This window comes from Bos taurus, chromosome 11 (genome assembly GCF_002263795.3).
Source record: "Bos taurus isolate L1 Dominette 01449 registration number 42190680 breed Hereford chromosome 11, ARS-UCD2.0, whole genome shotgun sequence".
Taxonomy (NCBI): domain Eukaryota; kingdom Metazoa; phylum Chordata; class Mammalia; order Artiodactyla; family Bovidae; genus Bos; species Bos taurus.
This window is the reverse complement of record NC_037338.1, coordinates 78,311,820-78,325,735: the sequence shown is the minus strand read 5'-3', so window position 1 is coordinate 78,325,735 and position 13,916 is coordinate 78,311,820. Positions and strand designations below refer to the sequence as shown.

General features: G+C 52.7%; 1 pseudogene; it reads left to right on the top strand.

The window, feature by feature from the left end:
* The first annotated feature begins 7,894 nt into the window (after positions 1–7,894).
* On the top strand, positions 7,895–8,012 carry LOC112448950 (uncharacterized; annotated as a pseudogene).
* The last annotated feature ends 5,904 nt before the right edge of the window (positions 8,013–13,916 follow it).

The window sequence follows — 13,916 nt, the reverse complement described above, 5'->3', positions numbered from 1 at the left end:
GGTCACCCCTGACCCAGAGGAGAGTGTAAAATTGTCTTCTGAGTGTGAGGCAGCATCCATAGGATAAGCAGGGTTGCCCACGCACAGAGCAAGTCCGTACTCCTTTTTCTGGCAATTCAGATCTTATATACTCTCATGTTGAGCCTTGCTTAACCAAGTCCACTCATCGTATAGACTGAGGTCAAACCTTAGCTGCTCCTGGAAGCCTGCCATCCTGGTCATGACAGTGTACTGGGGCAAGCTCTGCCTGTACGAACACTTTCTCAGTGTGTCAAGAGGCTGGGCCACCAGTTAAACAAATAAATGAACAAAGAGATCAAATTGATACGATTACGATCAGAAATACCAAAATTGGCACCAAATGCTATTTGTTTAATTAACTATGTTGGATGCATTTTGACCTCATTTTTTTCATTCATTTGTCAAATGTTTACTTAGTACCTGTTAATGCACTAGACTGTGAGGTGCAGGGCCCAGCACATCACACACACACACACACACACACGCACACGCACCAATTTCCTTGGAAAATCAGGAAATGCACCTTCACATTATCAGGCAGTAAAAATTCTCTGATAAGAACAAAAGAGAATTGTAATTCTGCCCAGCTTTCCACGGACAGCCAAGATAAGCCTAGAATAAGTGATCTCCCTGAGGGCTAAATTTTGGACCAGGAATGAAATGGGCACTCTGAAGATGGCTCTAAGGACAAGCTTCCCGACCCTCCCCTGGCTGCTCTCTGTTCACTCCACCTGAGGTCATGTTACCAAAAGATCTGTGGGGGGTGGGGGGGAGGTCTGGCTATTCGTCACCCAAAAAGCCAATAAACAGGCCAGGTTGGTGGAAAGGAAAGTCTGCTTTATTTCAGATGTTGGCAACTGGGAGTGAGGGGTGGTCGGGGCGGACATCTGTCCAAAGGCTGACTCCCTCCCTTCCCACCCTAGTTGCCGGCATCTGAAATAAAGAAACTTTTCCTTTCCAACAACCTGGCCTGTTTATTGGCTTTTGAGAGGTGAATCCCAGACCCTACATACCTTTCAGTAACAGACTGCCAGACTGTCAGGTCGGCAAGGCAAGCAATGCCCCAGGATGGTAGGCATCTCCTGTTGGCAACTGAGATTGGGCCTGGGACCCACATGCCAGGGCTCATCCCAAGAACACCTTCCGCAGCTCAGCCAGCTCAAATGCAGCTGATTTTTTTTTTTTTTAAGCCAAGGAAAGCAGAGACTTGGATGATCGATGGTCTGTATGTGTCTTTCTCTTGCTGCTGTGGATTTTTCAATCGGAAAGAGGAGGCTTATCTCTCATTTTTAATTGATTTTAATGCAGCTCAGTCTGGCTAGATCAGATCTCAACTCCTTTGTGGCCTTCAATGAATGGTGTGAGGAGCCGTCTGAATGTTAATGAGGGGCTCTGAGAAGGAGGAGGAGGTAATGAGGCCATGTTGTGCCTGCGAGACTTCCCCAGTGGTTGGGCTGCCGGGCTGACCTGTCTGGATGGACCACCTACAGATTTCAGGGGTGGTGTGGATATGGGGACGGGGGCAATTTGACCCCTAGATGATGCAGAGGAACAGAAACATGCAGTTGTCATTCACTACAGCCTGGAGGGCTCCTGCCTCCATCCACTGCAGGCTGGGGACTCCAGTTAGCCTGCCTTTCCAGACATTCATCAGTCCCCTCCTGCCGATTCCCTGTACTTCATCTGGCTCCGAAAAGGCTTCTTGGTACCTTTGCAGTTTATTTCTGTACATAGGCAATACCTTCTCATCTCGCTTCCTGTTTGTCCCTGCTCCCACCCCCTCTTCCTCTAAACCTTGCTGGGCTCCACCTCTCTGCATAAGCTTGGACCAGTTGCTAAGCTCTCCTGGTCCTCAGCTTTCTCCTCTCAAAGAGGGGTAACAGCATTGATCATGGGGCACTATTTGAGGAGGCAGAGAAGATACTTCAGGTAAAGCACTCAATGCCATACTCAGAGCAGTAAATACTCAAGTGTTACTTCTTTTCTACGCAGCCTCCCTCTCCACCAAACCACCTGGATCCAGAGATGGGAGCAAAATAATGAAAAATAGGAGGATGGTTGAAATGCTGTTTGGTGGGGATGGATCCAGGCTCCTCTTGCAACATCACGATATGGTGGTTAACTCGTGGAGACCCATTCCATTCTCTTGGCTGGAAAGAGATCACAGGCTCCTTGGAGGAGAGGTTCTCAAGGGAAGCTACTAGAGAAGAAATTTCAGAGAGGTTTTAAAATCCCAGTGCTCTGGCATATGCCCCAGGATCTGACTCAGTTGGCCCGGGATGGGCCAAGTGTTGACAGAGGTTTAGAATATTGTGGAATATTGTAAAGGTTTGGAATATTGTGTTAAATGGGGAATGGGAGGGACAGAGGCAGGGAAGGTCTTACCCCACACAGCAGGGGCCCCTTCTAAGAGTTCAGTTACTTTGCTCCGCCTGATGGTCCTCTGTAGGCCTCTTCCTGTGGTCAATACAGTTGTTCCAGGAGAAAACCCAGTAACCCCGCAGTGGTCTCGATAAAGCCCAGGTGGTAGGTGGGTAAGTTGGGGAGTGAAGCACTGGTGTCTCGTGTCCCTTAGTTCCCCAAATCCTTCCCGTCCTTCAAAGAGGAGAGCCGGGACAGTCCTGTATCCAATACAGGCTCACAGTTGTCTCTTACAGACTCAAACAGCTGAGCGCTGATTTTCCAGTATGTACAAACTTGAAACACCCATTCGCACTGATATCACAACCCTCGAATCCTCGCGTATACATACAAATGTGGTCAAAGGTAGGTTCACTGAAACGTTCGTATTTTCAAACATATGTCAAGAACTGTGAATAGTCTGAGATTTTTCTCCTACTTGCCAGCAAGAGATTTCCCTGCCACAGTGTCATGGATGCTGGTAGAAAACACAAAATTCCTGGATTAGGCATGAAGGACGGTTTATTTCTAACAGCAATCTCAGTTGCCAGAGTATCGGCATTTTGGTGCCAGGTCTCTGAGTTGTCATTTCTACAGGGTGACATGAGAAGGACTCAGTGACACCTGCATCACCAGCCCCTTACGATGGTAGTGTGTTCCTTAGTCACAGGACCGGGGCTGCTTGAAGAAGACACGAAGCCTGGATCAGAGGGATGTAGGCATGCTCTTCCCTGACACTCGTCAGTTTCTCAGACCAGTCAGCCACTGCGTTGCAGCTGGCCGCATACGTATTTGCACCAAGACTTCTTGACCAGCTTTTCTTCTTTCTGACTGCCTCTTGTTCTGCCTTTTTTCCCCTCATTCAAAAAAGAAACAAACTCTTTGTCTTCTTTTTCATAACCTTCCAACCTCCACTACCTCCGATTTTTAATCACATCATTTACCAGAAGTTTCTATATCAGATCATCAGCTTTCTGGGTCTGGTGCGTTCCCCGGCTGAGATTTCTTTTTAGGGCATCACACTGGGCTAGTTCCACTGTTTTTCCCACCCCACGCCTTCCTCTTTTGTAGATTCCTTTTTCATTTTGCTTGTAGCACACCCTCAAACAACCTTTTCTAAAAGGCTATTTAGTTGATAGTCTATGTAGTTACAAGATGAAAGGCTCAAAATCACTTTCCCTCTGAACCCATTCTAACTGTCTGAGCTGTTGCTATGAATTCTGGGGCTAATTTGATCCTCTTTCTTGGTAAGTGATCTGTTTTTCCCTCTCTGGAAGATAAGATCTTATCAATGGTCTCCTCAAATTTCATAAGTATATTCCAAGGAGTTCTGCCTTTCAGACCAAAGATCTATGTCTTCAAACTAGGTCATTTTTTCCTGACCTCAAAACCTACACAACTGGTTTTCTCTTTCTGGAAAGCTCATAGAAGAGAGTGGGTGCCTGGCAGACCTCCTCTGAGTCATTTTTAGATCGTGACTTCCTTGCTCTGGCTTATCTTTCAGTTCAGTATAATCTTCTTGCCATTTTCCAGAAAGTCAGTACAGTCTCTTGCCACTGATGAACTCTTGGCCATATGGCCGGGGATGTCCACGGTTGTATGTTTCTAAGGGAATTTCAGGGGATGGAAAGGGAGGGATAAGGCTGTACTTGGTCTAACATCTGGAATGGGAAGTTCTCCTCCGGAAGGCTTCAGGTTCCTCTGAGCAAGGCTGGGAAGGAGCAGGGGAGGCAAGGAGGGTGCTGGGCATGTTTTCGCAGGCCTGACTAGGTTTCTGTGACTGAGGGAGTGGTCATGGGCTATCACTTGACTCAAGAATGTGGAACTTTGCTGGGGGCCAGATGCCAAGATGGTAATAGGAAGGAAGGAGGGTCCATGAGAATGGGAGGAAAGAGAGCTACCTAGGTGGGCTGGAGAAGCCTTGAGAGGGGCAAGTGGGGCCCCAGGCCTCTGTGGGCAGCCTTGGGGTGACCTGGCTCTGTTTCTGCCTTACCCTCAGGTCTGCAAGACAGAGGCCACCAAGCAGCTAGCTGGCAACACAAAGAGCAGCTTCCTCTCCCTTCCAGACTCAAGCATCCCCTGGAGCGAGGCTACCTTTTGAGGGTCCGCTTGGACCTCGGTTGATGTGTCTGCATCCACATGGTTTAGTTTAGCCGGTTACTTTCCTCTGGACACTAGGAGTCAGTGGCGGGGTGTGTGGGGTGGGTGGGCAGCGGGGAGGCGGGGGAGGGGGGCTGGGTTGTGTGTGTGGAGGGGAGATTAGGAGATCATTCTGAAGTGTGGGACCCTTTGTGAGGAAGACAAGTAGAAGAAGGAATGGCAGTGGAGGACTCTGGGCAGTGAAGGTCAAGGGGAAATGGGGCAAGACAATGGAAGAGGCCACCAAGTGGAGAAAAGACAGCTTGGGGTTTCCAGGAAGCTGCACCTGCTGGTACCCCCTGCCCCTCCTGTCTGACCACCTGGTGCCTTTGTGCCTCAGTTTCCCATTTGTTTGCTCCTTACTGAGCTTCCTTGAGGTCAGTGGGCATCCATCAGTCCCAGCTCAGGTGAGAGGTAGGTGATTGCCTGGGACCAGAGACTCAGAACTGCCCAGCTGTCCGGAAGCACTGAGTGAGGGGATGCAGCAGGCCCTGGGCTGGCACTACCTGGGCTGGGTAGGGGAAATAGAGGACCCTGGATCCTGCCTTCAGGGAGCCAGTAGCTAGTGGGGAGGAACAGAGCCCAGGTGAGAGACTTGGTTGACTTCCAACACGGAAGAACATTGCCCTGACCAACAAGGGAGCTGGAGCGAGGCAGCCCCAGGGATGGGGCTTCCTACCAAGCCCAGGGATGGGCCCCCTGGGCTTGGTAGGAAGAGGGAGTCAGGGGACTCAGAGGCCACAGGTGAGTGGGTGGCTGATGAGCCTGCATTACAGCCTGAGTTCCAAGGGCAGCCCCAGGGCTTGTGACAAGTGTGAGAGAGCTGAGGCATGCATGGGCTACAGACAGGCTCAAATTCATGGCGTTGAACCACGACCCCGCTTCAGCACAAGCCCAGCTGGAAGCACGACACAGGATGGGGCTGGATGCTTGGCGGCTCTCACTCGCATCCACTCGCATGTGAAGGAAGGAGCCAGGAGCACCGGAAGCAGACTTGTTAGCTCCCTAAGTCTCAGGTGGAGCCCTGGAGCTCCTCTAGTCCAACCTGCTTGCTCAGCCGATGTGGGAACCAGGGCCCGAAGGCAGAGGCCAGGTCTTCCCTCTACAGAGCACCCTGGGCATCTGGAAAAACCCCAGTTCCTCTCAGGGTCAGGTCAGAAACCTTTTCCTTTGGGATCCAACCTAATCCTCTGGGCAGGCCAGAGTCGCACCCCGTCAATCCCCCAGCTCCAAGAGTCCAGAGCAAAACCGCACTATCAGGTCTTAAGCTCCTCCAGCTGGGCCCGGGGTCCTGTTCTCCTGGTCTTTTGGGACTCAGGAGACTCAGTGGTCTAGTAGGGGAAGAAAAGAAGGAATGGCATTGTCCCCGGGCCCCTCTAGTTTTAGGCCCCACCCAGGCCCCCTCATCAGCCCTCAGCCTTTCTTGCCCTGCCTAGGGGCACCCACTCCTGGCCTCTCTGTCGCCTGAGCTGTGCAATATTTCCTATTTTTAAACTGCAAAAATGTTCCTAAAAGGTTCCAAGGCATCTTGGAGGTTGTTCTGGGGAGGGAGAAATGTCAGACTCCGAGTCTCTGAACTCACAGTGGTGTGGGCACTGGGGTGACTTGCCAGCTTGCCCTTGAAGCGGCACTGTACCTGTTCCCACCTGGTAGCCTGAAGGCCAGACCCCACATGTTTGGCATCTTTTGTAAGTTGACACTTCCAGATCGGCCCTTGGGGACAGTTTTGTAAGCCCTAAGCATGGTCCAGGAAGATTAAATGGGAAAGGTGGCTCCAGGGCCCCCAGAAGGTCCCAGGGTTTAGGCCCACCCAGCTATATGGTGGTTAATTTTATATGTCAACTGGAAAGGTGTTTTAGGATGAGATTTACATTTGAATAGGCTTTTGAGAAAAGCCAATAGCCCTCTGTAATGTGGGTGGGCCTCATGCAATCATTGGAAGGCCTGAATAGAACAAAAAGCCCAGCCTCCCCTGAGTAAGGCGGAATTCTGCCAGGAGGTCATCTGGGCATTAGCTTTGCTGGATCTTCAGCCTGCTGACCTGTTAGAGGGAAACAGTGACTGAAACTGCCCATCCTGCCTGGCCAGGCTCCATGGTAACCGTTTGCATGAGTTCTTTTATGACAGCAGGTCCTGGTAAGGAATATGCAACTATTCCAACCGGAAGAATTCAGGAAAGGTCAAAAGGAGACGCCAGATATCCTACCACCTCCCCAAATCCTCCTCGATGGAATCTATTTTGACTGAGCAATGCACGCGCTATCAGGAAGAACCAAAAGTCAGAAGGATTGGCCAGACAACCCAGAAACGAATCCCATCACCATAAAACCCAAGGCTGTGAGCCACATGGCAGAGCAGTCTTGGGTTCCCTTACCCTTCTGCTCCCCGCCCAGGCGTCCCTTCACAATAAAGTCTCTTCCCTTGTCAGCATGTGTGTCTCCTCAGACAATTCATTTCCAAGTGTTAGATAAGAGGCCCCTCTTGGACCCTGGAAAAGGTTCCCCTTCCTTCAGCAGACCCACACTACAGATTGGGATTTTCCAGTCTCCGTAATTTTGTAAGACAATTACTTGCAATAAATCTCTTCATATATATATTACAGACCAAATGTGTCCCCCCAAATCCATATGTTGAAGCCCAAACCCCCCAGTGTGATGGTATTAGGAGGTAGGACTTTGGGGAGGTTAATTGGGGTTAATTAGGCCTTGAGGACAAGGCTGTGACAGGCCTTTGACTCTACTGGCATGCTGATCTTGGACAGCCAGACTCCAGAACTGTGAGACACAAATTTTTGTTGTTCAACCCATCCAGTCTGTGGTATTTTCCTATGACGTCCTGAGCTAACATAACATCTTCTCAGTTCTGTTTCTCTGGAGAACCCTGATGAATACAATCCCATTGGTGGGCAGCACGTGGCAGAACCTGGGGTGGCCCCTAGGCCTGAGGAGCAGCCTTCCCCATCTTGGTCCAGCGCGGGGTCTGCTGGCGCAGCCCACTTCCTTCCTCACTCCAGCCAAGAGCCCTGTGGGAAAGGGCAGGCCAGAAGCAGCTGCGGGGGTCCTCCAAGAGGGCTGTGAGGTGGGGAGGGGCCTGGATGCTGTGGGCATAACAAGAATAGTGTGTTCTGATGTTAATCAAATGCCTTGACCTCCATTGTGTTTACAGTGAGGCAGGCAGGAAAGAAACTACACCACACCCATTTGTCAGAGGAGGAAACTGAGGCTCGGAGAGGGGAAGAGACTCATTTAAGGTCACAGAGCAGAGTATACTGCAGTCAGAATCAGAGCCAGGCCTCTGGGCCGGTACAGAGCAGGTACTGGCTCCATGAGTACACAGCTTTGCACAGTGGCAGTATCATAGCCAATGGGGTTTATCCAAAGCATGATTATTGCTAACTGAAAACTTTATCTGATACACGTGCACAGAGTAAATGCACAATGGACAAAAAAGCAGTAAATAAATGGGCCTTACAGCTCAGGGCCTGACCACAGTAGGGGGTCAGCAAATATGTATTGAAATCAGCAAAAGAGGCCCTGAAGCCTGGTGCATGACGTCACAATGTCCCCACTGACTTCCTCCATCACACACACACACATGGGCATCTCTCTAGAACACTTACAAAGCTTTGAAGAGGTTCTGTTTTGTCGTGGTCAAATAGCCCTGCCCTGGGCACCAAGTCCCTCACTCAAAATAGAACTCCCAGGACCCCTGCCCACTCCCTGCAACACCTCACTCCCCTCCACTCTCTAATCACCTCCCTGCAACACACACAGCTCTGGCTAGAAACACCAGGACTCTCCCCTTCTCCTCACAGCCACACTAGGGAACCTTCTCAACTTCCCACTGCTGTTTCAAAAAATGCTGATCCTTGTCAGCTGTATTAATGAATCACAGCCCAGGAGGCGCCAACCTTCCTAAAAATATCTGAGAACCCTCAGTGCAGAGAGAGTCTGTGAAGGCGGGTGCGCCCTGATGGAGCCACCCTGCCTGTCCCTGTCCCCTGGCCACCCCTCACACCCACATCTCCCCACAGCACCATCCCTACCTGCTCTGAGCTCCCAAACCCTGAATGGGTGGGTGCAGAGCCAGGTATCTCCGAGACAGCCTTCGGTCCCCTCCAACATTATAGATGGGGAAATGGAGGCTCAGAAGTGGGAAGGGCCAGAGACCCCCTGGTTCCTGGTGAGAGGGTTCTCTGCAGATGCTGCATCTGTGTCAGCAGCCAGCTAAGGGAAGGCAGGAAGGAGGCTTTCTGTCCAGAGCTCTGGCTGAGCTGGGCTGGCCCTGAACGAGCCCTGGTCTGATGGGACCACAGCTGCCACCCCATAGATACAATAAAAAGCTCCTTCAGGTGAAAGCAGTTTCCCAGGGACAGGAGAGCAAGAGGGGAGGTTGTACAGGGTGCCCAGGCCGTGGTGAAGTTGCCCTCTTACAGCAGATTTATGCTTTTCAAGCAGGGAGACTGGGAATGACCCTGAAGATGGAGAGTATCTTCATCTGGAAAGCAAGCTCCAGAAAGAAGTGAGTCCAGTCCTTTGAAATTCCTGCACAGGAGCCTTCCTGGTGCTCACTTCCATCCCAGCCCATCGTAGAATCCTCCAGGTCTCCCCAGCCACCGCAGCCTCGTTTTCTCCAAGGGTGGTTGCAGCAGCACCTGGGCGCCTGTTGGAAGGCAGACCCCCAGGCCCCAGGCCAGGTCAGCTGGATCAGATCCCCAAGTGGCTCCTAGGCCCCTCGGAGTGTGAGAAGCGCTGGCCTGTGAACCACTTAGCATCAGGTCACATGCCGCGGTGACACCTATGATTAGTTGCACATAAACAATATTAGTTAGCTGCCGGGAGGGGGGCAGGGAGGACTGGAATAGAAGAGGAAAGATGCCTGAGATAGCAAATCCATGTGAAAATTGGAAACTGCTAGGACTTCCCTGGTGGTTCAGTGGCTAAGACTCTGGGCTCCCAGTGCTGGAGTTCCGGGTTTGATCCCTGGTCAGGGAACTAAATCCCACACATCGCAACCAAGACCCAGTGCAGCTAAGTAAATAAATAGATTGAAAAACAAAAGTGGAGATTGCTGTTCAGCTCCTTTGGAGGAACGAGGTTCATGGAATGACTGAATCTGGGAAAATAAAGGATGAGAGGCTTTTGCCCTCTTCCTAAGGCCAGAGCTCCTCTGCAGTCTCCCCAGCGGCTGCTTTCCAATCCCAGCCTGAGCTCTTACCGTGATGGGGAGCTCACCACCTCTTAGGCAGGCCATTGCGGGGTGGACATGGAGCTGACTCTCCTCCACGGCCCCAGCTGGCCTGCTCTCCAGCCCTTGGTCCCCTCTGGGCTGTCAGTAACTAAGTCTGTCCCTCCTTTGATCCTCGACTCCCTACCACTTTATTCTCTTGTTCCAGAAATAGTCTTTCTATTTGTGTGTGGAGAGTCACTTTATGGGTCTCTTTTCACTGAGTACAGAGGTGTTGAGGAGGCCTCTATCCAGGCAGAACTTCTGCTGTAAGGATTTGCTGAGGTGGCCTCACTTCACCCCGACACTGGCCATCAGACGAGGGAGGAAGCAGCAGGCAGGATTGGCGGAGTCAGGGGCCCAGGGAGGTGTCGCCTCCAAGGGCCTTTCTAAGCCGCAGATACTCTGGTGCTGCTTGGTGAGGACACAGGTGCTCAGGACACTGAGTGGTTGCCGAACATCACTCCTTCTACTGGCAGGGCCATGGGAACCTCAGGGCACTGGAGGAGGGAGTCCCAAAGAGCCTGGTGGGGGACAGCAGGTGTGCACTCGCGGGGGCCCACCACTCTGGCTCCTCCCTGCTTTTCCATGGGGCTCCAGTCTGGCATCCTGGTCTCAGCCACCTTCTAGGCTGAGTTTATCCTCCCCTTCATCAGCACCAAGGCCTGTATCTCATCAAGTGATGCTCTTGTTAGGATCCAAGCTACAAACTTGGGGTCACCGTCAGTTCTAGCCCCCTCCTCCCTCCCTCTCCTCTCCTCTGTGCCGCTCACGGATTTATGTGAATCCTGGAATTCTGGTGGTAGTGAAACTTCTGGTACAGAGCCCAGGGACATTGTTCTGGTCCTACCTTGTCGGTGACTCACTTTGGAACCTCAGGCAGGTTCGGATTCCTCCCTGAACCTTTGCCCCATCTATAATGACAACCTCTACACATAGCGGTCCCCAACCTTTCTGTCACCAGGGCCAGATTCGTGGAAGACAAGCTTTTCATGGATGAGAGGTAGGGAGGGATGGTTTCAGGATGATTCAAGCACATAGCATTTAGTGTGCAATTTATTTATAATCTAATGCCACTGTTGATATGACAGCGGGTACCGATCTGTGGCCCAGAGGCTGGGGTCTCCTGCTCTACAGGCCGTCAGAACTGGGTTACTCTAGACCTGTGTTGAACAAACGAAGTCACCAGGCACATTTGGCTATTTATATTTAAGTTGATGAGAGTTAAATAGAATAAAAAATTCAGCTCCTCAATCACATGAGCCACGTTTCAAATGCTCAGTCATCACCAGTGGCGGTTCTATTGGACAGTGCAGGTTTAGAACCACGGAAAGTTCTCACAGACAGCGCTGTTCCACCATCCAGTGAATTGCAATGAGTCTGGGAATCACCTGGGCTCTGGTTACAGTGCAAAGTCTGACTCAGGCTGGTGGTGGGACAGGCTCTGTGCCTCTCACAAGCTCCCCTGTGCTGCTGCTGCTGCTGCTGCTGCTCTGAGGCTGTGAGCCGTACTTGGAGGAGCAGAGATCTAAACTGCTCAGCCTGGATATGGGGCCAGCATCACTTGGCAGCATCTTAGTAATACAGAATCTTGGGCCCCACCCCAGACCTGCTGAATCAGAAGTTCCGGGGTTGGGGGCGAGGAGAGGGAGGTGCCAGGCCCAAGAATCTGCATTTTCATGGGCCGTCGTTGACTCACAAACACATTTGAGTCTGAGACTCCTGAGTCCATCTGGGTTTCCACAAAATAGTTGCTGTAGTTCGTTATCACTTCTCTCTCGAAGCACGTCCTGCTAGGTCCAAACTTGCTACCCCATGCAAAGACGCGGAGCCTGGGGTCACTTGCATCAGAGCTGTACCCTGCTCGTTGGGGGCTCAGGAGGAGATGAGCAGCAGCAGCAGGCCCAGCCTCAGACCGTGGCCTTGTCCTAAGCTCACTTGGCAACTGGACTCCAGGGGGCCATCCACTCTCGAGTCTTCCCACCAGCAGACCCAGTGTTCCCTGTGGGAAGATACAGAGGCACAGAGTCTGGTCAACGACAAGCACTCACTTCTGAGCCTGCATGCCAGGTGGAGGGCAGGCCTTTCCCTGGACCCAGGTCTCCTAGAGGCCTAAGACAGTGAGGCCCAGTGCCGAGCCAGCTGCCCGCTCAGTGTCAGCTGTGACCAGGGATTCAAGCAGGGGCAGGGCTACGCCCAGCTCAGGATTCCAAACCTAGCAGCCTGCAAATACTGCCTGCGTGCCCACTTGTGGCCCACTACTCCGTGGGGTCCTCCCCTGGCCTGCAGCCTGCTTTCGCCCCCACCATGACGGCTCCTCCACTGGACTGACGAGACATTTCCAAGGCCACTACTTCCTGCTACTCCTGTCTACTCGCCATAGTGTTTGGGGGGTGCTCCGAGCACCCTGGCCCCTCCCCAAAATTTCTGATCTTGACTAAGCGGACCTCCCTGCCACATACCACAGCTTGAACCATGGGTGCCGAGGAGACTCCGTCTGGGGCTTGATCCTGGTAGATATTGCAGCCTGAGACACACCTGGAAAGGGCAGCTGTGGGCACCTGTCCCCTTTCCCAGGGGACCCACCATGCTCCAGAGGACCTCCCCACCACCTCCCACCCCCAGCATGGGGGCACGTCTAATACCAGCAGGGGTTGTCCCACTGGAAGGTGAACATGGAACCTCAGAGTCGGCTCCACCTCCATGGAGCAGGACCTTCTGGGGATGAGGCATGGCCACCAAGCAGGCCAGGACAGGAAGGGCTTTGTCACTCCTCTCAGGATATAAAGGGAGAAGTGCAGCCAGAGAGAGCCAGAGACCTGCTGGAGGCCTCATACAGTGAGCCTTGCAGAGCCAGGGCTTTTGGCCTGAGGCCCCCCCTGCCCTGCAGGCCCAGGCTTCTGTGGAAGCACTCGGGCCGGCCGTCTGCGATGGAGGCTCTGCGCTGGCTCCTTCGCTGGCAGTGCTGCTGGGGGTGGTGGTTCTGAGAATCCTTTTATTAATGAAGAAAGTGTGACTCGCTGAGGTCAGGTAGCTAGCAAATGCTTCTGTTCCCCTCCAGGAACGCCCCAGGGCTGGCCATGGCCAGCTTCTTTCCCAGGACAGGAGCCCTCGGCATCTCCCAGTCCACGCTCAGCAGCTCTGCCCCATGCTGCCACCGACCAGGAGCACCCTCCTCAGGGAGGCCTTCCCGTGGTGGCCAGAGTCATGCTCCCAGGGACTGAGCTGCAGCTGTTTTCCTGTGACCGTCATGTGCCCCTTCCCCCTCTGTGGTCCCCCACTTTCCCCCGCACCTGTGCAGAGCTCTCAGAGTCACAGATAGCGCCCTGGCTGACCTTGCCTGAACCCCCTCCTCCCTCTCCCGGCCTCTGAACTGCCCACGTGGGCCAGGGCAGGAGAGCCCCCAGCTCTCTGCGTCTCTGTCCCTGCTGCCTGAGAGTTCTCTGAGTCATGAGGAGCCACCAGACTGCAGCCCTTGGTCCAGGAAGAGGAGATGGTTGGACCCCCCGAGCACATCAGCACCAGGTATGGGCACCCCTCCCAGGTCTCCTTTTCCTCCTCCTGGGGTGGGGTGGGGGGGTCCTCTCCTCACTGCCCCATGAGCCCTCAAGGATAGAGACTGAGTTTCTCCTGCTCTGCCCCCTCTTGGAATCTCCTGACTCCATGGAATTCACATTTGTTGGGTGCTTGCTTGTGCCAGAAACCATCCAGGTACCGTCACATAGATTCACTTCATCCTTTCAATGACACTGTCTGGTGAGTGTTATTGGGTTTCCCCAGTGGCTCAGCTGGTAAAGAACCCGCCGGCCAATGCAGGAGATGCAAGACATGTGGGTTCGATTCCTAGGTCAGGAAGATCCCCTGGAGAAGTAAATGGCAACCCACTCCAGTATTCTTGCCTGGAAAATTGCATGGGCAGAGGTGCCTGGCAGGCTATAGTCTAGGGGGTTGCAGAGAGTCAGACACGACTGAGCATGCAGACACAGGATACAGGTGAGTGTTATTAGCCCATTTACAGATGACAGAACTAAGATATGGAGAGCTGACATCACTGAGAGAAGGCCACCACCTTAGTAAATGCCAGCACTAGGATTCAGACCAAGGTGGGCCATCCCTGGGTTCAAGTTCTC